The 26,684-nt window shown below is 44.2% G+C and overlaps 1 long non-coding RNA gene across 2 annotated transcripts in view; it reads left to right on the top strand.

The window, feature by feature from the left end:
- The window catches only part of Gm28167, a 52,306-nt gene that overhangs the window by 22,270 nt on the left and 3,352 nt on the right, over positions 1 to 26,684 (top strand). For both annotated transcript variants that reach the window (XR_379749.2, XR_001779355.1), the window contains 2 exons: positions 7,972 to 8,057; positions 8,974 to 9,069. This is a non-coding gene — a long non-coding RNA (predicted gene 28167). The remainder of the gene's footprint in view (positions 1 to 7,971; positions 8,058 to 8,973; positions 9,070 to 26,684) is intronic.

Genomic DNA, 26,684 nt, shown 5'->3' with positions numbered 1-26,684 from the left:
TGTTATGTGACTTCATCTCTCATCCCAGTCTCCAGAAAGGTAAATGAATGATTGCCGGGTCCTGGTCAAGGTTTGAGGAACAAAGGAGAAAGGTTTCTGAAGTATTTAACACCCAGGGAGTATTTCATGAGCGACCTCCAGTCATGCTCACCCAGTCCTAAGAAGCCAGCATTGTTTATAGCTTTACAGATGAGATGCTAGGCTCACAGAGCAATGCCACCATCTGGCTTTAACCCATTGATTGGCGGAGACAGTTCTGAATCAGACTTATGTAGACTTTTAGCCTAATTAGAAGGGGAAATGGTTGTACTTAAAATCACAACTGGTTTCTATAGCAGGAGCCTGGATGTGTATGTGTTTGTGTGTGTGTGTGTGTGTGCGCGCGCGCTTAAGATGCTCTTAAGAATCATTTGGGAAACTAATTAGGTGGAGGCTTTTTATTTATTGTTTTCCTGGTCAGATCATGAACAAAGAGAGACCTAGAAAAAGCATGAGTTGTACTTGCGGTTCTTGGTCCTGACTTGTTACCAGAGAGCTCTGTCTAGGTCCACTACGGAAGAGAAACAGAAACAGAGGCAGAGTTCCCCTCAGGGTCGTTCCAGAATATGACAGTCTTGCTTACCAGCTTTCCTTTCTCCTGACAAAACCAGCTCCACTCCCATTCAGTCCTCTCAGAAATCTTTACAGCCTCTGGATTGTCTTGTTGTCTCGTACACTGTACACCAGGCTCAGTATCCCCACAACTGGAGGAAGGGCAGATCCATCTGTTTTGTGGGAGATTCCTAAGTAAAGCAGCAGGGAGAGACCCCGCCTCGCTCTTCCTCCTGCCCACTGGAGGGGCTTCTCCTGGCTGGATTTCAGGATACTGCTTTTCTGTGACCCTGGAAGGCCTGGTGTAGAGCCTCTTTACTTCTTAAAGTTCACTGACACTAATTTGTTTTTGAGAAATTTTAAGACTCTTTCAAAATCCCTTATAGTGACTAGAAATACCCTGGGGTGTTGCAAATTCAGAGTTTGGGGATTATTGTGGAGCAGCTAAAGCCATGGCGGTGTGCACAACAGCCAGTGGGAAGCACTGCGCGGAGTGTTTTGTCTGTCAAACAGCTGACGGTGCTCAATTTTGCATCAGATAGAGTGGCTCCCACCATCGGCACACCTACAGGCAGATGGTGCTTGTGTGTCCGTGACGCCAAGATATTTGTGTTCAAGATAGCAGAATCAAGCCTGACCGCTTTTATTTTCCCCAACTTAACTGTTTAGCTCAGCCTCAGACAGGCACGTGGGGTGTTATTGAGAGCGTGGGCTTTGGAAGCAGACCGGGTTGGATTAGAGGCTCCGCGCTCCTAAGCCCTGTGACTTGGTGTCCTACTTTGGAAGATGGATCAATGGGAAAAATGGTAATAATTGTATCACTTTGACTATGTAAGCCTGGATCTGGGGTGAAGACAGCAAATAAATATGTGTGAAGCCACGTTATGAGTTCTTAGTAAATGCCACAATCTCTCCTCTCCCCTTGTTTGTCCCCTTCAGTAAGAGGTGGCAGCGGTCCTTGATTAAGGATGTGAGGACATGGTACACCCTTAGAGGTGGAGGAGATTCTTGGAAACAACGCATCTGTGAGTCTTAGCTTCTTGTCAGAGAGTTCAGTCATCCCGGGAAGGCATGGGGACCATACTGCTGAAACAAATAGGTCAAGCCTTTAAGACCCACTCATCAAAAGATCCTTCTTTGTATAAGGAAGAAGGGCAAGATTAAAGGTGAACTAAAACGATGTCAGAAAGTGTGGCAAAGGGGACCTGGGCAAGGAAGAAAACAGCAGTTCCTCCCTTCAGGTTGAGGGGTCCAGCAATGGCGCCTGCCCGTAGGGTGAGGAAAAAGGACAAGTTGAAGATTTCTGAGAAAGAAAGAGACATGAAAGGAAAGAAGGGACCTTTTTTTTTTTTTTAAGTGTCCCAGGAAGGAAGGAAGGAAGGAAGGAAGGAAGGAAGGAAGGAAGCAAGCAAGCAAGCAAGCAAGCAAGCAAGCAAGCAAGCTAAACAGGAGGCAGAACAACTGCAAACAGCCAGCAATGACTGCAGACATTAGACCCAACTCCACCAATTACCTTTCGTATCTTTATAGTCTCTGAGCATCTCTTCTCTCAGCGTGGTCATCTATCTTAGACACTGCTTTGTTTCTTAGGGCCACTCTAACAAAGTACCACAAAATTGAGTGTCTCAAAAATCACAGAAAATGTACCCAAGCCAGAGATCAAGACATCAGCCAAACTCCTCCTCCTAGAACCTGCCAAACAAAGTTCTTCCTTTTCTGTCTTCTTCTCACTCACCGGCCATGGCCAGAGCTGGTGTTCCCTGGCTTGAAGCTGCACCAAGTGTCTGCTCGTCTTGTCCCATGGCATTCTCCTTATGGTGAACATGGCCATGCTGCCTCAGGGCTCACGGGAAAGATGCCATTATAACTTGGTCACCTTCACAGGCACTGAGACAGTTCACTATTGTAACAGCATCATTCTAATGACAGTCTGATGGTAGTACAGTTCTCCCTGTGGAGAATGCAGATGTGTACAGTACATTCTCTGAATCATTTCACGGGAGTCCACAGACCTTTGTGGATTCCACACAGACTTGCTGTTGCTGGCTTGAGCCAGCGGTGTCAGTACCTGGGGACTTTCTGGAAATCTAAAACCACAGGCTCCAGACCTCTACATCAGCTCTGAATTTCGACGAGGACCCTCATGGGTTTTGCTGATGAGCCCTGGTCTTGGAGTCTGCAGCTCCGAGATGAAGATCCCCTCCCCTTCTTTCTTTCTCCTGATTCCTGTCTGGCTACTAGCTAGGAGAATTGAGTTTAGCAGCCTAATTCTTCCTCATTGTTCAGCACACTGGCTTCTGTGATAGCCTGCACCCTGTGCCACAGATGAAACCACACTCGCTTCTGACAAACACGCCCCAGGATCTCTTTTACATAAAGCTGAATAAAAGTCATTGATTAAACATAGCACACAGCTGCTTTTTGCTGAGCCTCCAGAAGGAAGAGGGTCTGTCTCCCAAAGATTCTGATGCTCTGTCTGGGTCCCACCCCTGACTTTGTAACCTGTTTGTTCTTCAGGATCCACAAGGAAGGACTGGCCAAGGCTTTTTGAGAATGTACCGCATTAGAAACTGTGGCTGTTTCCTTTCCACAGTGACTTAGTGTTCTCCCTCCATTTCACGAACACAGCTGGGGACTGACAGACTGATTTATACTGACTGACTGATCATCTTTTCCTGTTCCTACGTATAGGAAAGATGGCTTACGTTAGAAGTTTCTAGCAATTTTGTCCCAGAGGTAGGGTCATAGTCTCATTCTTGGATTTTGTTTGGGAAAACTCTAGAATGGAGCCTTTTACCCATCTATTACACAAATACAAGGAGCATGTTTGTTGAATTTATTAAACATACCAATTTGTCTTTTAAACACATTTTGGGAGTTATTTGCCTTAAGTATCTGTAATGATGTGAATCTCTTAAACAGAGTTAATGAACATTTTGGAGGTTTTTCTTGAATATATTCAGTTAATACCATTTTTCCAGAATTATCCATCCAGTTGCCATTGTTTCTCCTACAGATTAGAATTTCTCATTCTGCTACAGCTTTCCTTTGGTTTTCCACTGTGCTTAGCATCTTCTAACATGTGTCGATACACTGTATAGTTCATCATAAGTGGTACCCCATGAACCAAGGGTCGGCTTCATTCACTGGTGTTTCTCAAGTACTTATGGAGATCTGTCTTGTGAGAGCTGCTAGTAATGTCCGATACATGGGTAAGCGCTTTTTGCCTTAATAGAGCAAACATTCCGACATTTGTGCACATTTTGCAGGTTCTGATTATTTAAAATATTTTATTACAGAAGTCATTTTTGTCTGTCCCTAATATTTTTATATTTACACATTATATTTTAAATACCATCAAATGGCCAGCTCACTGACTTTGTTGAGGGCTTTTATTTTAAAATCCACAATAATTAAGGTGATTTGAGTAGCTTTGGGCAATTTTTTGTGGCACTTTAATTTGTAGGTTTTGTTTTAGCTTCCTAGTAATGTTTTAAAAATGAGATTTTTTTTTTTGGTTTTCCTAATAATGTTGAGAAATGTACCTTTATTCCAATATCTGTGTATCTGCGTCTTTCCCAGATCCGTGCTGCCGTGACTGGTGGGAGTTGGGGCAGCCCCTTTATTGGAGACCTTGGGGGTGCACTAGTGTCCTACCTAGTGTGGACTGCTGATCCTTTGAGGGCAGGGATAGATGAGAACTTGGGAGGGGTGAGGCGAGAGAGCAGGGGAGCTGAGGGCAGGTAAGCGAGTCTGAAGATACTGGCTTATGGCTCCCAATGACCTTCTAGTCCTGCTCACTTTTTAGCACAAAATTTCAAACTTGTTCTTAACCTGAGTATCCATTGTCATGGAGGACACTTGTGTTTCCAAAAGCCTGGTGGCAGATGCTTCAACAGGAGACATCAAGTGTTCTATAATTACCAGTACAAATCGAATGAAACATGGGGGTTGAATGGCTATCCCCTTGGAATGCAAGAGGAATGCCTTTCTGTCTTTATAAATGTGGGTGCATCTTAGGTTGATGTCTTTGGTTCCATGCCTGATGCTTCAAAGGTGTCTGCTGACTACTGGGACAGGCCTGACTGGGCTGTGTGTAGGTTTTCCTTAACAGAATAGCTGGTTCTCCATTGAGAGTTCATCTTGTCTTTCTTGGGGAGAGTGGACTTCTAGGTTCAGAGGTGAGAGAGAAACCTGGAGATCCTTTTGGGTACCTGTTTTGGCATCTGATGTGAGAGGTCTGGTTGGGACCCAGAGGTAGGCTTGTTCTAGGGAGGCCAGGGTAATGTCTTACAACAGTTCTGAAGGGACTTATGTCTGCCTTGATGGAACTGAGGTGGTAGAAGTTAGGAAGGCTGAAGAAACCTCGACAGATGGTTATGGGGAACTTGGAGAATTGAAGAAAACCAGTGTTGTAGAGCCAGGTCATCTGCCAGAGGCAAAGGACGTCTGTAGAGACATCTGTGGAGAATTCCCTTCTCTGAAAGTACAGGGATTGTGCAGCCTTGTCACAACTTGCAGATAGGTACTCAGAATGCCCGTCATATGAAGGTAGCAGGACCTGGCACTGTTGCCTCACAGGCTGGTGACAAAATATTTGTTCTACCAGTAGCTGTGGTCTTACACTTCCAGAGGTAGCCCGCTTTCAAGACACAAATGGAGGCCCAGAGAAGTCTATGGGTTTCCTTTCTCTTTAGTAGAACTTGGCCTTTTCTGTTCTGCCAGGCACCTGAGATGTCTCCCTTCGTGGATGAGAGTTTAGCTTCCCTAGGTGTCCCTTTCAGATTTTCTTCTTGGGGTCTTGGAAGAGAATGAGAGAGCCCTGTGTACCTCAGACCACACGGGGGGAGGGGGGGAGGGACACGGACTTTCTTACTCAGGGCAGTGGGAGAACACTAGAGAAGGGGCTAGAATGGGCTAGCCATTGGCTATTTTAGGACAGTGAGACTGCTTATCAGCCTGACTCTGTTTTTTTGGATAAAGAACTTGAGAATCTGCCTTTTCTCTTCTATGGGAACAACTGAAACACCATGAACTTTGGAAATGCTGGCATCTACAGGCTGATTCTGGGTGGATTTAGAGAACTTTTCTCGGCAGGAGGTGAAACTTACTTTCCTTCAGAGTTCTGTTGAGTCCTGGCAAAGTAGGTGGCCTGGTGGGCGCAAAGACAGAGGGTCCCAAATGCTCATGAACTGGATGTAGAATCTAGGAGGCACACACCATATTATGGGAGTCAGTTGGTAGATAAAACTTACCTCCATCATTTTGTACCATATCCACTGTGAAGTGACTGTGACCACATGGATTATCTTCATGAAAGTTTGTCTCTTCTTTCTGGCGCATACTTCTGTGTGCATCTTACTCCAAAAGAGTTTTTATTATAACAGATAATGGATAGGTGCTTTGCCATCAGGATGAGGCATTTCTGTATCGGAACAGCTTCCTTAATCTTTTCATTCTTGTAGGTAGGATGTGAGAATCATCCTAGCAGGATGTTATAAATCACTGAGGATACGTTAGCTTAACTAACTTCTCTCATGAATAAAATCAGTCAAGAAATACTTAAACCGACTGACTTCCCACAAGGCATGCACTTCACTCTGTATAAAGAACTGTGGGTAAATTCCATAGTTCCAGCCTTAAAAAGTGTGTGACCCTTGGCATTTTATAGTCTGGCAGGGGGCAATGAACATGGAAAACTGTAAGTAGCTCACATGGTGTGTGTTGTCGCCTAACATGGCTGTGGTGGCCGCTTGGACACCCACATAGAGTCACACACCCAAAAGCTATGTGGATAGAGGAAGAACCCAAGGTTGACCTCCCGGCTCATGCTGTGACTCACACACATGCGCACTCTCTGTGTGCGCTACCAGACAAGCTCCTGACCTGAGCCTTCAGGGATGCTGCTGTAATATGAGAAGTAGGAAGCCACACTTACACCTAGATGTCTAATTCCTGAGAGACGATGTGTGAGGGAAACACCGGACTCTTAGGTTCAAATCCCACCTCCACGACTGGAGAGTGTCGTTTTGGCACACCGTGCTCACCCTGGTTGTCCCACTGAGTATTAAATGAGGCATGCCTGGCTTTGGTACTCAGAAAACCTTGACACACACTGAGATATATTTTTTTTCTATTTCTCTTTTTTTTTTTTCTAGGTTTTTCTTGTGGCAAACAATAGAAGTTTAAAAACAAGCTAAATGGTCCACACTGCATTAGCTTCTTATGGAAAGTTATAGAAGAGGAGAGAGAAACTCTCACACATACCTCACTCTAGGGAGCCCCAGTCACTCCCCAAGAAGTGCAAATCCTGCTTCCCAGGCTCCCCTCTTAACACCGGGTCACCCTGAGGGACACCTGTCTCCTCACACCCACTCTCCCCGCCCCGCCTCCAAGGCTGAGCACTTTTGAAGACCTGGGCTAGATCTTGTTAATTTTATATTATCCCTGCCATCTACCCCGAGTTTCATCATGTTTATTTAGTGAATACACAATTAAAAAGTCTTAAAAATATGACTGGTTAATATATTTTGGCAGCAAGAAAGAAGAAAAATTAACCAAGCTTTTCCAATCTCATTCAAAGTTAGCTCACAAACTTTATCCTGAATTGTTTCATTTTAAGGAAGGGCTCCTGTGAAGGCATACTTGGAAAGCCTGGGCCAATTCCCCAACCTGTAATAAACTATATGTATAAAGATAGCAGTGTTGTTATACAATTTAATTAGTACATCACTCAGACATTTGGACCATTGCCTGGCTCTTTTTTCTGCATGTTCATTTAGCTTTTAGTCTAACTCCCGCGTGAAATAAACAAAAAGGCTAATTGCTTTTGGATTTTAGCACCGGGTGAAATACCTGGATTCATTATGTGAATCATATTTTATAGGTAGATTAAAGGTTCTATTGGCAAATGAAAAATTCTAAGATGACAGCTGTAGTACTAAAAGGCAAGGCAATTGAAAGGCCTGAGCTCCCACAGGCAACATATGGATCCATCTGACATGTTCCTGGTTCTCAGAGCAGTGTAGAATGTTTGCACGCTGATGAGAACACTGCCCCTAGCTGGGAAGAGTTTGTGTCATGGCTCGAAAGCAACGATGTGCTGGTAAAGGTTTAAGGATTTTGAACAAACCAAACCAAACCAAACCAAACCAAACCAAACCAAACCAAACCAAACCAAACCAAACCAAACCAAACTAAACCAAACCAAACCCCCTCTCGTTTCTAAGTTCAGACCACAGCTGATCTCAAGGAGTGGGAATAGCTCCTCACACCTGACTCTTCGCAGCCCTCTGGCCAGTGCTTCCTGGGGTACGGGGCAGAGGGCAGGCCTGGTTTCAGAGGCTAGAGCATGTATTTAATATTTTCCCCAAAATATAGATGTTGGTGTCAAGGAGTTCTGGAGCAGATTCCAATGAGCAGGGCCCAGCGAATGGAAATGCCTTCTCTAGTTCCCGGAGAACAAGGTAGGTCGTTGAAGGTGATTTGCACCCATCTGGCATTTTCAGATGTGTGTGAGGTCGATGGTGTAGGGCACGTTTGTGGCCTATACTGTCAGACATACTTTGCTGTTGCCTATTTGGGGTTGCCTGGGAATAGAGTTTTCAATCATTTCTGAGTTGGGCTGGGTATGGGGGTGAGTGTCCGTAATCCTAGTGCTCCAGAGGCTAAGGCAAGAGGACTGTGACTTTGAAACTAGCCTGGGTTAGTTAGTGAGACCTAAACTCTATTAAGCAATATCAGTCAGATTCTATCGAAGGTTTTGGAAGCATCTGACACAGTGCAAGTCACTCACTTGCTACTAGCTGCAGACTGATGTAGCTGCAGACTGATGTAGCATGCCAAATAGGAGAGAAAGGAAGACTTAACTAGCCACAGTACAGAGCAAGCTTGATGCTGGATTACAGACTTTTCTTGGGCCTTGTGTTTGGGGACTGGTAGACTCTGTGGCAGAGCTCTGTACAGTTGTATTAATCTGAAGACCCGCCCATCTCTCCCATTTCCCATGGCAGTAAATATGTGATTATTACAGTCCAATCATAGTTTTGGCTCAGGTTGCCTGGAGGCAGATGTGAAGACCATCCAGCACACGCAAGGTCGTTCTGGCTCTCCTCCAGACAAGGCAGGCTTGCAGAAGGTTAGATGTTTGAGTCCCTATCTATGAAACCAACAGAGTTTACTGTCATCTCTGCTAACTAATGATGACAACACACTAACATGGAGTGAAGTTGGATGTCACCTGAAGTCCTGGCAAGAACTGGGGACAATAACCACCACTTACCTGAGCTTATCTCTTATCCTTGCCAGGCTGTGGGCTGAGCATCTTCTAGTCATTATCCCAGTTAGCTTCACGCTAACATCTTCAACTCTCTCCACACACAGGCCAGTGGAGTATGCCTTCCATCAACTCTTTAAAGGGAGAACTCCCAGAAGCCAGCAGTGCCCTCGACATAACCAGCTCAAATTCAGGCTGCCAAGGTAAGTTTTCTTGATAAATGCACATTTGAATTAGCAAATTTACAAAAATTATTGCACCCAAGAAGAATCTAAAGCTTTTATGGGATGAACAACAACCCCCCCCCCCCACCAAAAACTAGTGAGTTTTCAGGCTGAGAATATCCTGGCCTGGCAGAGAGCAGAGCAGACTGGAAGAGAAAGAAGGGGTTGCTGTGGTACCAAACCTGACACATTGTCTTCAATAGACCGATCAGACCGTGGATTCCAAGTTATTCCTCCCTTAATACATCCTGCAATATGCAGGAAAAAGTGGTGATGTCAAGGTACTTGTGCCCCAGGATGTGGCAGCCTTATGTTCCCAAACACTAAAAGCTGTGCTCTAGTAACTGACCTCCCACATGAGCTTCCCTAGAGAAGACAGAGCAGGTGAGCACACCAGCCTTTATCTTTCTGAAAGAAACTATCATTTCCCTTTCTGTCTCCAGGAAGAAAAACAACATGGAGAACTTGTAAGAAGTAAAACATTGCTAAAGACATACAAGTAACATTATAAGGACTGAGTAGGTTGTATTTATACATTTAGAAACACACACACACACACACACACACACACACACACACACACACACACACACACAAACACACACACATACACACCACGGCTGCTGCCAACACTGCCCACAATACCACCACAAACAATAACCAAAGAAAAAGAGGCCATGTGAATTTAAGAGAGAACAAAGTATATGGAAATCTGAAGAAGTTGGAGGGAGAAAAGGGGAGGGTAGAACATTATTGTAATTATATTATAACCTCAAAACCGAAACTACTTTAAGAAGAAGTAAAGCGCTGCCTCTTAGCTGTAATGCTTTTCATTTTCTGCATCTCTCCCACACCGTACCACACTCTCTGCGTGGCAGCTCCCTCAGTCTTCCCTAGGATATGGACTTAGAGCCACACACATTCATCAGAAACAGTGGTTTTGGGTAAATGTGAGGAGAGGGCAAGGATACATACCATGCTTTCTTTACTCTTCCCTCTGTTGATAGACAATGACTCTGGTTCCATCACTTTGCTTGTGAACAGCACTTCACGGGACAGGGATGTTCACGTGCCTCTGTGATACACCCAGAGTGCTATAGTCGAGTGATGCACTGTATCTGTGTTCAGATGGTTGGGGAACCTTTGTGAAGAAAGCAGAAGCAATTCTGTCTAGAAGAACGGAGGGGACTAATGGAGAAGGGACGGGGACAAAAGGGAATGCAGAAGGACATGTTGGGGCGTGGTGCAGAACACTCTGTAGTTGTGTAAAACCCAGAACTCTGTACAATGAATATACACTGGTTGCAAAGGAAAAGAAAAGCAAGGGAGAGCAAGAGGAAGGAGGTGGGTGGGAAAGATAAGCAGGGGACTTTATATTAAAGAAATGAGGGCAGAGGGCGTGTGGATGAGGATTGTAGATCAACTTCCAGCTTCGTTCCCCTTCCCTCTAGAAAGACAAGGTTCACCCATCCTTAGACTGTGTGTTACTTCCTACTCTGGGGTAACCTGGGGTGCAACAACTGTCCTCAGCTGGACACTCGTGGTGTCTCATACTCCTGTTGCAAAGCAGCTTCTTCCTTATTCCCACTCTGAGAAGATCTTACCAGGTCTGAGAAGCAGTTCTTATATCTGGGAAAGAAAACAGCCACTCACTATCCAGCATATCTCATGTCTGTAACAGTGTGGGTTTACTCAGGGGTTAAAATAGCTTTATGGAAGCTTTCTCTGCATGTAAGAACCTATGCCTTTACACTGTCTAATTCAATGAATGTTGGTATGTATACATCTATAACAATTCCTATTAGCTGTATGACACTTCAGGTTCTCCAACATTGTCTAGTATTATATGGAAGTAAAATTATATATTCTTTTTTTTGCTTTTCTTATTTCATTAAGCATAATTACTCTGATATTCATTCATGTTGTGTGTATAAACTTCATTTTTGTTGCCTTGTAGTATTCTATTATATTATTATTCCACAAATTGTCTATTTATTCAACTGTTAGTGGAGGTTTGAGTTGTTTAAATTTCTTATTGGAATACAGTTTCTATGAACAATGATGAGCAAGTTCCAGGATGAATTAATGCATTCTGCTTTCTTGAGTGAATATTTGGGAGTGCAGTGACTCAATCTGTTGATAGTCTTTTATTTAATGTGTGTGTGTGTGTGTGTGTGTGTGTGTGTGTGTGTGTGTGTTTGAGTCGTCAGCTTTTATCATTAATTACATCCTCCATAGAAAAAAGAGTGAAGAATAGTTCAGGGCTACATGAAAATGAGTTCAGTGTTGTACACCTCGTTCTGTCTACAAATAGCCATGAGAAGAGATGCCCCCACAGCAGGCAGAGCAACTTATATTGGCCAGATGTTCTTTTGCTGACACAGCCATGGGCTGTCTGGGAGCAGCCTGTCAGGTGGCAGGAGCAGAAGATCTTTTTTGGGAATTACACCTCTACCCTTTGCATCTATAGGAGCTTATGCAGGTGCAGGTGCAGGTGCAGGTGCAGGTGCAGGTGCAGGTGCAGGTGCAGGTATGGGAGTTATCAGTATTGCAGGAGCCATTGGGGTGAGACTAGAGATGCTGGGGTAGGGGATACCAGAACACAGCTGGGCTGAGGGAAGGTGTCGAGTGTTCAACTTTTATAGAATGTGCTAAACTTTCTCCAAAGCTGCGGGGCCACTTCCATGGCCATCATCATTGGTGTTCTCCTTGCTCTTCCTTGTCACTAGCACTTGACTGGGGCCACCAGGTCATTCTTCAGTGACACGGTCCTGAGCAGGAGGGGCCAGTTGATCAGAGATAAAGAAGATAGAATAGGTGAGTTCAGAAGGTCTTTCTCAAGCTATGACTTATGCCAAGCAAGCATGTTAAGAAGTACAGCATCTTATTTATATACTATTGGCAGGGGAAACTAGGATGGAGTCAGTGGAAAGTAGCATACAATGGGACAAAGTCAAGCGGGGCCGAATCAAGCATGATAGCACAAGGGGAACACAGGATATCTCAACGGCATCACAGACTGAGCCCACAGTGGCCTTGGGAATGATAATTCCAGTCTCTTCAGGGAGAAAAGCCAAGTTCTCAGGAGCTGAAACCTTAACTCTTTTGACGCCCTGGTCCTAGCCTCAGACTGGACCTTGCCAAGTCTGTCCCTGGGCAAGGACAAAGAACTAGGTTCCTTTTGTCTGTTCATCAGGAGCCCTGAGAAAGCCTTGTATGGATTCAGCTCTCCACAAACACTTGATGTGGTCAGCCAGGTCTGGAGAGTCTAACAGGCAGAAGCAGCATTCTACTATTATAATCTGTACATACCTAATCGTTAGTAGTTGTTGCACTTCTACGCCCTCTATAGCTCTTCTTCTGTCAAGTTTTAAATTAGATTGTTTTCTTATTGAGATTTGACTTTCTTTTCTGCATTCTGGATAGAAGACTTTTGTCAGGTAGTGGAGTGTCACTGGGCATATTAGCCACATTCTGGGGCAGGCACAAGAGTAGTTGGCCAATACAAAACAGACTCTATGTCTTTTGTGTATGTGTGTGTGGTTTTTGTTTTGTTTTGTTATTTATTTATCTTTTTGGTTTGTTTTGATTTTCATTTTTTTTGGGAGGGAAGGAAGGTGGAAGGAAGAATGGAGAGAGAGAGAGAGAGAGAGAGAGAGAGAGAGAGAGAGAGAGAGAGAGAGAGAGACTTGGGTGGGTATGGAAGTAGAGACAATCTGGAAAGAGTTAGGGGAGGGGAAACAGGACCAAAGTATGTTGTAAAGAAGAAAATGTCGTAATAGAAAAGACGTAAACCTTTGAAAAGGAGAAAAGACGCCTCCCCAATGCTGTTCCTTCATTGAGAGTCCAGGACAAACATAAAGAAAGTCGGGAGGTCTCTTCCTGCTATGATGTCTCCTTTTTTGTTATTAGGCTTCTCTTCTGGCTTATCCATGCCTGCTATTGTTTTGTGGATGCTGTTTGTCCTGTGATTTCTCATCACAAACTAAAGAAGGGGGTTTAGAAGGCACCCCACCTTTGGAGAGATCCTGGCTGTTTTTGTTTATTCAGCAGTGGTCTGGTTTTACAGTTATTGATTTTAGAAACTCACTGCAGACTCTGCCACCTGTCATACAGCAGCATGAATATTTCCTGTCCTATTGAAAGAGAATTTGACATCTTACCCTGGGTCATTTCACACATCTTACTTTGGGGGAGGGAACCACACACAAGACTGGGCGTTGATGACAGCAGGTGTGTGTACCCATATGGCTGTATGACTGTACTTGTCTGTATCTTCCTCCTCTTCCTCCTCCTCCTACACACAGACACACACACACACACACACACACACACACACACACACACCTTATTCTCTCTTGCAGTAGACAAAAATGACCGAACTGTTTCAGCCAGATGACTTGTCTCTTCCTTAGACTTGGGAGGACACATTACAACACCTTAAACCACGTGGTCCCACATTCACTGTCAGATGATCACGGTGCGACTGACTATATTGTGGAAGGGATATGCTGAAAGCCAGGTTTCCTATGGGTTTCTTCAATTCTCCTTAGTTCACAGGGCTCCCTGGGGCTGAGTGAAGGGGCTGGTGTAAGTTCACAGGGCTCCCTGGGGCTGAGTGAAGGGGCTGGTGTAATGTTGAGTTCTTTTGCACTTTCCACAATCATGTGGAAACCCATCCTGGCTGGTAGCCAGTTGCATCCTTCATGGCGCTGGGAGTCCAGATGCCTGGATTACGGACCAACATTCTTTACAGTGTAGTACCTAATTCAATAATGTTGGCCCTTCTCTTACATGAGCCTCATGTTAGGCTTCTGTTACCTATGCCAAGGTCCAGTGGGGAGTCCTTTGTCTGTCACCGTGGGTTGGGTGTCTACAGCATTTCCTCAGTTTTTGTTACCTTCACGATAACAGCTCAGCTCCTTAGAGATTGTCCTGGACATGATCCTTGCTGTGTTACCAGCCTCCTCCCACCCCATCACCTTCATCTTAGCCAGATGCCAAGTAGGACCATAGGCCAGAGTCACTAGCCATCTGGGGTTTCCTTCCCATTTTCATATTGCCCAGTACGAAGATTTTCTTGCCTCTATCTCAAGTGCATTGGCGGCCCCTTTCTCTGTATGAACGAATCTCCATGGCAGTTTTGACTCTTCAGTTTAACGAGTTAACTAATTAATTAAAACACAGCCATCCCTTTCTCTAACGTGTCAGCTCCTAGGAAGAGCTCTGCCTCATTTACTTTGCTATCTCCCAAACAGAGGAACTCTGAAAATATTGTTGGATAAATGAATGGCACAGAGGAGCAGTGCTACTAATAGTTCATGCTAGAAAGAAATCACCACAGTGATGCTTTGAGTCTTGACAGGGCTTTCTTTCACAGGCACGTCCATTTGTCAAAGCCCATGGGACAGTGCACTTAAAATTCATGCAATTCACTCTATGTAAATTCTACCTAGAAAAAGTACTATAAATAAACCTTGGACTCCTCTTAATGATAATCGTGATCAAAGTATTTTTGGAAAAAAGTAACAGACATCTGCAACTTACCTTGGGATGCACCACAACAGTGGGATGACCAAAAGAGGGACATGGACAAACACATATAGAAAATTGTTCATTGTTAGAATCTAGATAGTGGCTATGCAATTCTCTTAACTTTTCTATCTGTTTGAAAATGTTTATGATAAAAAAATTGGAAATATGACAGAAATCGCCAAGGGGAACTCATGGTTTAATTTTGGCATGTGGCTTCACCTAAAGATAGCTTAACTCCTTGTAGGTAAACTAACTACTTGACCTACAAGAAGTCTTCTGAGTTCCCTGATGAGGTATACCTAGTTGCAAAACCAGAAAATCAGCAGCCTTGGTGCTTGCTTTCACAGCATCTTCTCCTGCCACCCTGGTCCTCCCTATCCCCCTGTCCTTGTCCTCCTGTAAGGGGCAGCTGGGCTGGAAGGGCTGTGGAGGCGCCCCATCCTCCTGCTGAGTTAGCGTCTTAGCTCTTTGCTTTTATTCCTTGAAAATCTATTACAGGGGCTCTTGTCCTTTTTGGAGGGAGTCAAAACAGGGGGAAAGGACTAGCACAAAATATTCAAAGCTCTGGCTTGGAATTACAAAGGGAAAGCTGGGACATTCTGTATGAAAAATGTTTTCTGGAGGGAATGAATTATCTCTTTCCTCTCAAAAACAGAGGTTAAAAAAAAAAAACAGAAGACAACAAATGTTTTCTTTGGAAAGTATTTTTCTTTTATCACTATCCTCTCTTCTTCTTTTATTATTGGTAGGAAATACCATTATAAAAAATAAAGCGTACCTGCACTCCCTCCCCTTAACACATGAAGTGCATGTATTTGGCTGTCTTTGGACAGCAATATTTAGAAAAAAAAATTAGGTAGCTACAGAATGCATCCTTTCCATCCCTATAAACCCCGAGTAAGCACTCTTTCAGCTTCCAGTCAGTATTTAATCAGCATACCATAACTTTTATGGGGCTGAAATGAAATGCTTCTGAGATACTAAATTTCAAGTGTTGCTGTAAACTTTGGTCATCTGAGTTTGATTTACATATGATGGGCCCATCCACTGTGATGATGGGGATAATGATGATTGTTGGTGTTGATCATCTGGGAAAAGGCACACACGCTTACCCACCAGCAGAGTCCCCATCTGCTTTGTGTCTTTAGCATAGAGTATAGGAAGTGAATAGCAATGGTGAGTCACAACTTTCATCTGTCAAAACCACGCAGAGCGGGCCTGACTTTCAAGGTAATGTCAGCTCACCAGTTAGGGAAGCTTCTGTCTGAAAGTCACATGTGCTCCACAAGAAGGAAGAGAAGTGAATAATTCATGTCTAGGTGCAGGGAAGGTCACACCGGGTAAGGCTCAGGTTTACTGCTTTGTAATTCTTGCTATTTTCACTTCATCATTGAGCTGTTTTTTTCCCCCCCTCTTGATGGTAGAATATCTGGGATCTTTTAGACCTCCCATTACTAGAGTAGGAGAGAGTGCCTTTGGCCCAGGAATTCCAATAGAAGTTCTAAGGCTCATTTTGGCTGAGTTTCCTGAGGTCATGAGGTCTTGTGACTCTCCGGGTAATGAATCATTTGTTCAACTCAAATCATGGGCTCGATCCCTGAAGACAGAGTCTGGTGTTTGTTTCCTGGTGTTCCATGGGTCTCCACATGAAAATAGGGGTGTACTGAGAAGACAGAAGGATACTGGAGAAGATATTACAAATGACTACTACAAATGATCAACTTCTACTTGTGACTTCAATAAAGCTAAGTTTCCTCAGTAAAAATCAAATGAATAATGCCAGACATTATGATCCTGTCTGTGCAAAACCACAAATCAAACAGACAATGAAAACAGGCAGGGGTGGAGTCTTGCCCTCTCTTCCACCACCCCAATTCTTCAACAGAATGGTAACTTTTTGGGTATAGTTATATTGTCAGAATGACATTACCCTGTATGTATCTTAGCTTTACCAGTTCATTTGCAATAATAAGTTCGTAGGTCAATACATATAGAAAGGAGTTAAGTCCAGGAATGGGAACACGGCACGTAAGAAGAACATTTAATATCTGTCAGAGAACTAATGGTTATTGATTAACAGCAGACCAGCTGGGCAGTTAAAAACACCGGGTCGCTGCTGTTTTCCCCTCTTAATTTTCTTTTAACAAAATATACTGAAAGGGCAGAGTTGAAGATGGGAGAGAGCTGCTGCAACAGGTAGAAATATTTGGGGAAAAGATGAGGGACTAGAAAAATCCCTGGTGGGCTAGAGAGATGGCTCAGCAGTTAAGAGCACTGACTGCTCTTCTAGAGGTTCTAAGTTCAATTCTCAGAACCACAAGGTAGCTCACAGCCATCTGTAACAGGATTTGATGTCCTCTTTTGGTGTGTGTGACGACAGCTACAGTGTATTTATATAAACAGAATAAATAAATCTTAAAAAAGAAAAGAAAAGAAAAATCCCTGGTTCAGGAGAGGTTAAAAGTTAGTATGGGACTCCAAAAAAAAAAATGCAATTGGTTTGGACTCTGTGGGTTCTCCATTCTGACAATAATAATAATAATAATAATAAAACAAAAACCAACCAACCAAATAAAACTCAGGGTATGGAAAGACCCTTCAGATGGAAACATGCACTGCTCAGCCTTCTTGCCTTCAAAGACAATATTCCTTCTCTCTGTTCACAAGTCCCTAAGGGGAAGACATAGTCTGGAGAGTGAGAGAGTGGAAGAAAACAAGGCATATAGCTTCAGAAGCTGGTGGATGTTCAGTGAAAAACATTTGCCTGAATGAATGAAGGATGGGTTGGAAATTCATCGCTGTCTCTGTGTCTCCCTCCCTCCCTCCCTCCCTCCCCCCCCTCCCTCCCTCCCTCCCTCCCCCTTCCTTCTCTCCCTCCCTCCCTATTTCTCTCTCTCTCTTTCTCTCTCTCTCTCTCTCTCTCTCTCTCTCTCTCTCTCTCTCTGTATGTGTCTGTCTGTCTGTCAAGATATTTGAGAGATATGAACTGTTGTTGGCTGCTGTTAAATATGCCTGGGTGTTGATCCAGTCTTCATGAACGAAGCAGGGCAGACAGGCCTCCACCCCCACCCTGCTCCTTTCCACTTAAACTTGCACTTGCCCCTGGGGTCTCATGTGTGTATTGTGGGCTGGGCTGGGGAGTCTGATCTTGGTCTCTTCCAAATCAGCCAGACTGGAGCAGAGGGAGGAGTAAAGGGAAGATATGTACCCTTTCTATGGTATGTCCCCTGGAGTGGGCCAAGGCATATTGGTTCCTTGATCTTGCTTATTTGAAAAGTCATCGGGAGTGGCCACAGAAGTATGAGTGTGGAATTGTCTTCAGTCTTTCTGACCAGACTCCCATTGGGAGGAAGTGGGTAAAAAGCTCCTTTTGAGGTGTTGAGGAGTCAAGTGGGGAGCCTAAGACTTGTCTGGGGCTGAGACAGTAAAGGAGTTGAATGTCTAGGGCAAATGTAGGGGCTGCAAGGGTGGTTAGTGACCTCCCTAATGGGAAGATCAATTTCAGCAGATGTATCAGGGGACTGTGCTTTATCAATCTTGAGTAAGTGAAGGTTGGCTTCATTAAGCAGGCCAGAAGAACCTCCCATTACAGGCTCAATTTTTCTGTAGGAGTAAAGCCGACTTCTGGAGGCAAGGGCTTGTATGGAAGTGAGATTTTGAGATATGTTTCTGCTCTTAAGATTTAGCGACTCATGGGAGGAATATTTTGGGATCTAACAGACTAAGGGATTATCGACTGCACTGTCCTGGGAAAGCTCTGTGGAGAAGGTGAAAAAAAAATTGATCCAACAGAAATACAGCTTTGCATTCCAGCTTTTACTCAGGTGTGTTTTATTATGTGCAACCAGCCACAGCTGGACGTACTTCCAAATGGTCCCTTTTGTGGGCGAAGTAAAGTACAGAACAGAGAGGACGAAGGCAGGAGTTAGGAGTTACATGCTATTCTACAGTTCTGACTAAGCATGGTACTTACTGCAGACTCACAAGCCACCGTCAGCTGCCACTGGATCTGGTGGGTGTGTCATTTACTTAGAGTGAGATTGGGGAGATAGCTCAGTGGGTAGGAGCACTTCAAGTGTGAGGACCTGAATTTAAACCCTCAGCTTACATGGAAAATGCAAAGCCGGACTATATGTGTTTGTAAACCCAGTGTTGTGAAGTGGGCAGAGAAAAGAGAATAACTGGAGTTTGCTGGCCACCAGCAGAGCTTCAGGCTCAGGACAGATCCTGTGTGAAGGGAAATAGTGGATAGGGATGAGAGGAAGAACTGAGTCCTCCTCTGACTTTCAGCCACGCACGGGGCTATGCCTCTGCATACACCTGTGTACACATATTTATTTCCTTTAGGTGCTATGCACAATTGAATCTCGACTATTATATTTATTAATGCATTTTTAATAACACTGTCTTCCTTATGTTGGTTTTCTCTTAACAATATAGATTTCTACTGATGTTTAAATTTTAAATCATGATTACTGTGGGTCTGCCTCCTTCCCTGCTGAGGTGTGGGTAGGCATGCTGCTGGGAAGGCAAAACACAGGCAAGTGCTTGAATCTCCTGCACTGCAGAAGCACTAAGACACCACTCAGGGAGTGGGGAAACTCAACCTAGGATGTGGTAAGCTGAAGTTGGGGTTCCCTGACTCCAGGGTACCCAGTTGCCAGATGCTGCACAGGGGAGTCAGAATGGAGGATCAGGGGTCCACAGGCCTGTGATGAGGCTGGACTGGGTGCGTCCAAACTCCTGGATATCCAGGTGTCACTGAGTCTTGAGGAGCTGGGAGCAGAGTCCAGGGCCCACGGACTGAGGGCGCTAATGGTTGTCTGGGAGCACAGAGAGACCTTCTGTAGGAGAGTTAGGCTATGGTTCTGTAGGCAAAGGCCTTCTCCATGCTTCCCACAGATGTTTGGATGGAAGATACAGTCCTTAGCTCCAAACTGTTTATCGGTTGTTCATCGAGGAAAATGGATGTGTACCCACTTCTCAGGGTGGACCAGAGATTAAATGAATACCTTTTGCTGGGACCAATGTCTGGGAAGAGAAGCTTATTGGCTAAACCCTCTATGCTCCAGTTACATCATTAGCATGGAAAATTCTGTTTTGGTCTACATGACCGATGTGGGGAGTGTGGGCATGTGTTCCAGGCCAGGAGTCTGACAGGGAGCAGGGAGGAGCCTCCTGTAGTCTCAGGTGGGTACCAAAGTGCTGAGCCTCAGTCCTGCTCTACTTTACCAGGTTTTCTGACATGGGCCACTGTCCCACAGATTACCAATAGTTTTCCCCAGAGAAATGCATGAATATACTAATGCTGCTTATTGCCAATCAATAGAGGGAAAACTAGTTATTGTATTATGTTTATTCATAGGTAAAAAGAACCAATTTAAGATAAAAAGTAGAACTGTATCTTTGTTAATTAAGATTGAAACAGCTGAATGAAAACTAATCTTGCAGAAAAGTTCTCAAGATAGTCTCTCTTCCTGAGTGGTATGCAGTATATATGAACTATCTAATTCAATATAACTCTTCCTAGGACATTATAATTCATAATCCTGGTTTTAAAACAAGGAGATGAGTTTAGCCATATTAATAGCTAGTGTCAAAACTCAGGCTGATTCTAAAACCCAATGCCACTGTTGGCTTCTGGAGTGTCCCCAGTGGTCCACCATGTGTGTTCACAGATTATGATACTATTAGGAGACAGAGAAACCTTCAAGTGGGTGGAGCTTAGTAGGAAGTCTTAAAATTCTTGGGAGTGAACCCTTGCAGGGAGTGGAACAGCAGTCTCTTCTTTTGAGTACCATCCGTGTGGTGAGCCTTTTGCTGTGCCATGTGCTTCTGTTGTGATTTCCCACCATTGACAGGATTGGAGTCAACTGACCACGCCCTCCAAATCTGTAAGGCCACGAGGCAAAATAAACCTTTGCTGTTTTCAAGTCGACTATATCAGGCATTACATATAGTAATACAAAGTTAACACACCCATCCCATCTGTAGCATTATGTTAAATTCCATTTAAAATATGGAAAGTCATTTGAGTGTTTGCCTTAGTATCCCATTGCTGTGGAGACCATGACCATGGCGACTCAGAAAGGAAAGCATTTAATTGGGCTTCCTTACAGTCTTAGAGGCTTAATTCATTTTCATCACGTCAGCATGGTGATGCTGCTGCAGTTCTATCTCGAGATCTACAGGCAGTGGAAAAAGATGGAGTCACTGGTCCTAGCTTGGACTTTTGAAACCTCAAAGCTCAAAGCTCATCTCCAACGACACACTTCCTCCAACAAGACCACAAACAGTGCTACTCCAACAAACAGTGCTACTCCCTATGCATTCAAATATATGAGCCTTTTGGGTGGAGGGCATTCTTCTTCAATCCACTACAGTGTTCATGCTAATTAGTGTTTATGTTCAATGCCCTGAAATCTCCTGGAATAGTTAGGATTTCACTGAAATGTGCTGTAGTGGCAATCATAACTCCCAGTGACCTGACAAACTTAGTGCCATTTCTTGGGACTGGTGAGATGGCTCAGGAGATAAAGTACTTGCTGTGTAAGCATGAGTGCCTGAGTTCAGAACTCCAGCATCCGTGTAACAGTCCCACATTGGTGACATATACGAGTAATCATAGTGTCGTGTCGGGGACGTGGAGACATGGGCTTGCTGGGCAACCAGTCTAGCCAAAATAGTGAGTTCCAGGTTCAGTGAGAGACTCCATGTCAATCAACGAGGCGGAGCACAAGACAGGAAGTTGCTTGGCATTTACTTCTGACTTACACACGCACGTGCACAGGGGAGTACACCTGCACACACATGCAAGCAACATCCCGGTGCCATTTCTTGGCTGGGCTGCCTATCAAGCCTAGTTCACGTTGTCTCTTTTCCTGGACTCCGATGGTAGGGGCAGCCCTTTTCTGGTAGACTGTCAACCCTCTAATAGAGAAGGGGGACTCCAGGTTTTCACCTAGAAATGGTAGGCTGCAGTTCACACTTCACCAGAGGAAGCAAATCCCATGGCTGCCCCAGACTCCATGGCACTGTGGGATCTTAGTTTTGCTGTGCACCTGGGAGCAGAGCTTCACTTCTTCCCACCTTTCCCTCTCATGTTGCCTTCTGCATGAAAAAAATACAAGTGCCATCAAACTCTTTTACATGCATTGCAACCTTGGGCAACTGAGGCGGCTGTGTGGCTTTGGGAGAGCCATTTAATAGAATTCTTCATAATTACACTGTGGGGTTGTTTTAAAGATTAAAGCAGAAAAATGTTTTTTCTCTTTCCTGTGTACATTAAAAAAAAACAAACAGAAATGAGGACACATTGTGTGTGTGTGTTTGTGTGTGCATCTGTGTATGTGTGTGTAAATATAAAATTTTACATGGTGTTTTTAAGGTTAACCTTATTTAATAAACCTTTCCACAGGTTATTCTAAATTTCTTGTAGGTATCCTTTTTATAGTAGGGTAACATTGCAGGACACAATCCAAAATAAGACATACATTTCTATATGAAATGGCGTTTTGCATCAGTAAAATGTTCCCAATTTGCCGTCATGTCTTATCATCCAAATAGCTGCCACTTCATTAAGGGAAGAAGTGGAAACGCAGGCTGGAATTGCCCCCAACTGTTCCCTGGTGAGATGAATCAAACTTCCCACCGAGGATCATGGCTCCAGCTCCCATTCACGCCTCCAAGTCCAGGTTTGAGGGGACTTTTCCTTGAAGAACACGGAGTGCTCAGTGCTGTTTTCTACATTGAGAAAACCCCATGCAGATTTTTTAAAATTGCATTTGCCGAAAGAAATGGATAAATTGAACATTCTCAATAGAAAACAGTGCTTACAACAGCTTGAATATCAGGGACCTGGTAAGGAGTGGAAGGAAGACTATCACCCTTGAACAGCCTCACAGGATCATGAATATGATCAGGGAAATTAACACACCTCAGGATACTGACCAGGTTCAGTGCCATGGGCCATCAATTTGAAAGCCCCTAGGGGCTGGTTCCTTAGCAAAGTACTGTACTTTTTGGTAAACATTCTTAAGCATTATTTATTCTGACCTTAATTGTCTCCCTCTATCTCCCTGACTCGGGAGATTTAAATATCTGAGAAGGATGTAAATAATCTTCCATTAGCTTGTATATTATCTCATTCATTCTGGGAAGCATTTATTGACCCTAAGCTGAGGGAGAGTCAGACAGTCTCTGGCTTCAGATGCTCACTGTCCACGGGTGATATAAAAGGAACTGACATGACATGTGTTACATTACAGAGTGGTTTAGTTTATTACTGGCACTGTGGAGGGACACAGGAAAGGACACTGTGGCTAGCCTGGGAATGTGAGCAAAGGTGGCATAGAGGTGGCAGTTGGGCTAAGGCTAAGGACAGAGGTTGTGAGCATTTTGTATTACGAATCCCTAGACACCTGTCAATCCAAGGAGGAACCCTGGTTTCCTGGTCTCTGTCAGGGAGGGGATCCCGGTGAGACAGATGACCCCTAGTAAAGAAGTTTAAGCTGGTGTGCTGCAGGGGGTTGAAGGTAGGTAGTTGTAATTTCTGGGAGTTCACAACACTGTATAGGGCTGACAGGCTTCCAGAGGCCTTCCAAAATGTCTGAGATGTTCTCCTTTTGGAATTAAAATAGTAAAGCAAGCACCTTCCTTCTGTCTAATGTGTAGTTTATGTAATTCATGTATAATTACGCATTTATTAATAATTTATACAAAGCTATGTATTTATGCACAGTTTATTCAGCTTACCCGTGGGTTACACAGCTGACTGCACAATGTTAGGCAGGAGATGATAATGCCTCAGTCACAAAGGCCAGGAGCAGGCGTCCAGCAAGCACGAGACCCGGGCTTGAGCCCACCTCTCAACTGATAAATATGAGGTTTTGGTCAACTTACTCATCCTCTGAAATTTAGGTTTTCTCTCTTGACCTGCGGCAAGGAGAAAGCTCTCCACACTGGCTGCCCTATAGAACAGTTGTGGAACCAGCCAGACAACAGATATCCACGCGCTCTGTAAAGCATCCTGCCCTAGACGACGGCCAGCCATCTCGCCTGGCTCCATTCCAGCCCTGACACGGCAGGCAGGAGGCTTTTCTCACTGCAGACCTCTGATGGATGCTCCTCTTCCCTGTCGGCAGTTTCATCTCCCCGAATGTAGGGGAAGCAACACAGGGGACGGTTATTCTGGACTCCGTTCTGACCAGCCAGAGGGAACAAACGGGTGTGTGCTATGGAAGAGATACATGAGGCTATTCGGTTCATAAAGCAGGCCACTTGTATCATTTCCCTCCTTCCCCAAACAGTCCAAAGAGGAAATTGAGGTCTGCTCATAATTGTATACCGAGGGCTGAGGAGACACATCTTGAATCTGGGTGTCTGATTCCACATCCTTGCTTATCCCTGAGTGCTCCCTGAGAGAATATGAAAAACAAACAAACAAACAAACAAACAACCCCCAAACAAACCCAGAGGTAGTCATGGGGGTTGAGGAAAACTATTTATCCACCACCCTTCAGATTCCAGGGACTGACAGATTGACTATGTTTTCTTTTTAATGGAATTATGGAAAAAGGTAAGAATGTTGCTATCAAGTCGAAGAAGAAGAAGAAGAAGAAGAAGAAGAAGAAGAAGAAGAAGAAGAAGAAGAAGAAGAAGAAGAAGAAGAAGAAGAAAAAGACTTGGCTATTTTTCTTTGATGGCAGATGGACTCTGCTCAGGACCAAGAAGAAGAAGAGCTTGAAGACTAGAACCTATGATGTTATGTCAGCTGGGAGCTGATGGAGATGCAGGACTTCGGAGTCGGGCATTTCTGAGTACAAATCTTGCTGCTGTCACCATTGTGTCTGTGCGGAAGTCATTTAACTTCCTGTAGCCTCAGTTTTGTCCTGCCTATAAAGAAATAAAAGTAATAAAGTAGGTGGGCTAATATGTGGCAGACTTCTAGTTCGGTGGCTGGCATGTGACAAGCATCCAACAAAAAGAAGACAGTTATCCTCTCAGCACCAACAGAGCTGAGTCCATCGGAGGTGTGCTGTAGAGAGAATGCTATGCATTCTCCAAATTCCCTATGTGATGGTGAAGTTGAGCATGGGGTAGTTAGATCCAGGGCTCAGTCTAACCTGGTTAGTGCAAGAGAGCCAAAGACCCTTCAACCATGTTTTCAATGTGAAGAGAGGATGAGAAGAGTCTATGGCCAATAAGGTGGCCTTTCCTCAACCCTGAATCTGAGGGTCTAAGCACCTTGACCTTAGACTTGCCAATCTCCAGAACTTTGAGAAACTCACTTCTGTTGATTAAGTCACCTTCATGGGACTTTTGTTATAGTAGCATGGATGACATCCTGGATAGGCCTCTACCTAAAACAGCAACATGGGTACTCAGCTGTGCTGCCAGAATGTGGACTGGGGGATGTCTAGAGGGCCACACACCTTATAACTCCCAGTTCCTGGTCTGGTGCTCTGTGGAAGCAGTGCTCATTCTCTTCTGTCCTCCACACTCCCTAGAACACAAAGTGTATGCACGGTGAGTGCATCTTTTTTTTAAAAAATACTTTCTTATTGAATATCTTCTTTATTTACATTTCAAATGTTTTTCCCTTTCCAGGTCTCCCCTTTGGAAACCTCCATCCCATCCCCCCTCTCACAGCCTCAATGAGGGTGCTTCTCTATCCACCCTACCTACTTGCTCCCGTCTTCCTGCCCTGGCATTCCTCTACACTGTGGCATTGAACCCCCATAGGACCTAGGGCTGCTCCTCCCAGTACAGTGACTCTTGCACATGGTACAGTCACTTTCTCAGGCACCTGCTCCACCACAGGTTAACTGTATAGGGTTAGGTACCTGAGGCTGAGTCTTTGACCTTCTGTCTTCCAGGTATGATGCTAAGTAGGTGATCTAATCTCTCTGTTTTGTAGATTTTCATCTATTAAATGGAGTAATAGTATCTATAACATAGACATGAGTCTGAGTTAAATAAGTTCACACATGTAAGACGTAACACAATGTCTATCATACAGTAAGTACTAGCTAGGTATTAGAGTCACCACAGTTTACTATCTGGTTTTCTACCCCTGATCTGTCTCCCCCAGAATTTATGAGGCCACAGACACTGGAATAATCTTCCAGCATTGGCTTTCGTATTGTAACCGTTTGCTTTAGGTTATGGGGTGCTGTTCCTGTTGCCTGTAGGTTGACGCCTGACTGCTCATCTACAGGCGACGAATCCTGCTATCCTCCAGGCCTCTTGTACATTCCAGCCATCCTCCCGTGCCACCATCCTGAGAACCAAGTCACTGGCTCAGATGTGAAATATTCTCAGGCCCCATTTGACTTTAGTAACTTTACCTCCCATTGGCTTAATGTAAATCTCTCTCCCCACTTTTGATCCAATTTTTATGTATATGATTTCTATAGTTAGGATCATCTTTTAAGATGTAAGCAATCATGGAATTAGTATTTGATACAGCATTTAGGTGCAGGGAAAGGAAGACTTCAGAAGCTGATGCCTCACCTATGCAGTCCTATCCTTGGGCCTTGGGTTGGGGTCTTTGGTAATGACACATCCAAGAATGGGGCTGGGGAGAGAATGCATAAGAAAGAGCTAGCCATACACTGCCTCACTGTGCTCAGGGGTGGTCTGAGCCAGGCAACTCAAAGAGAAGAAAGCTCCCAATTCCATTGCCTGTGGTTGAAAGTGAAATGGTTGGCAAGTCCATCACATGAAAATGTCTACATTTTACAGATTCAGATTCTCAGGTTTAAACCAAGGGACACACCTTGACAGGCTATGTCTTGGAGTTCCTCTGAAGGACAGCTTTCCTCTCTGAATCTTAGAGAAAATCCTACAAAGCCCGATAGACTTATTTTGGGAGTTTGTTCTTAAAAACTAAAGAGAAGCACTCAAGGACTTAGTGATAGGAGCATTCATGATAGTGTGGTATTAGTTTTTAAAATAGGAAAGCATTCTCCAATGCTTAAGAATGAGAAACTATTTCAGCAAAATATTAAAGACACTGTCTTTACACAGGAATATTTTACACCCATTAAAGCCACATT

The sequence above is a fragment of the Mus musculus genome, chromosome 9, assembly GCF_000001635.26.
Source record: "Mus musculus strain C57BL/6J chromosome 9, GRCm38.p6 C57BL/6J".
NCBI lineage: Eukaryota > Metazoa > Chordata > Mammalia > Rodentia > Muridae > Mus > Mus musculus.
This window is presented reverse-complemented; position numbering and strand designations above follow the sequence as displayed.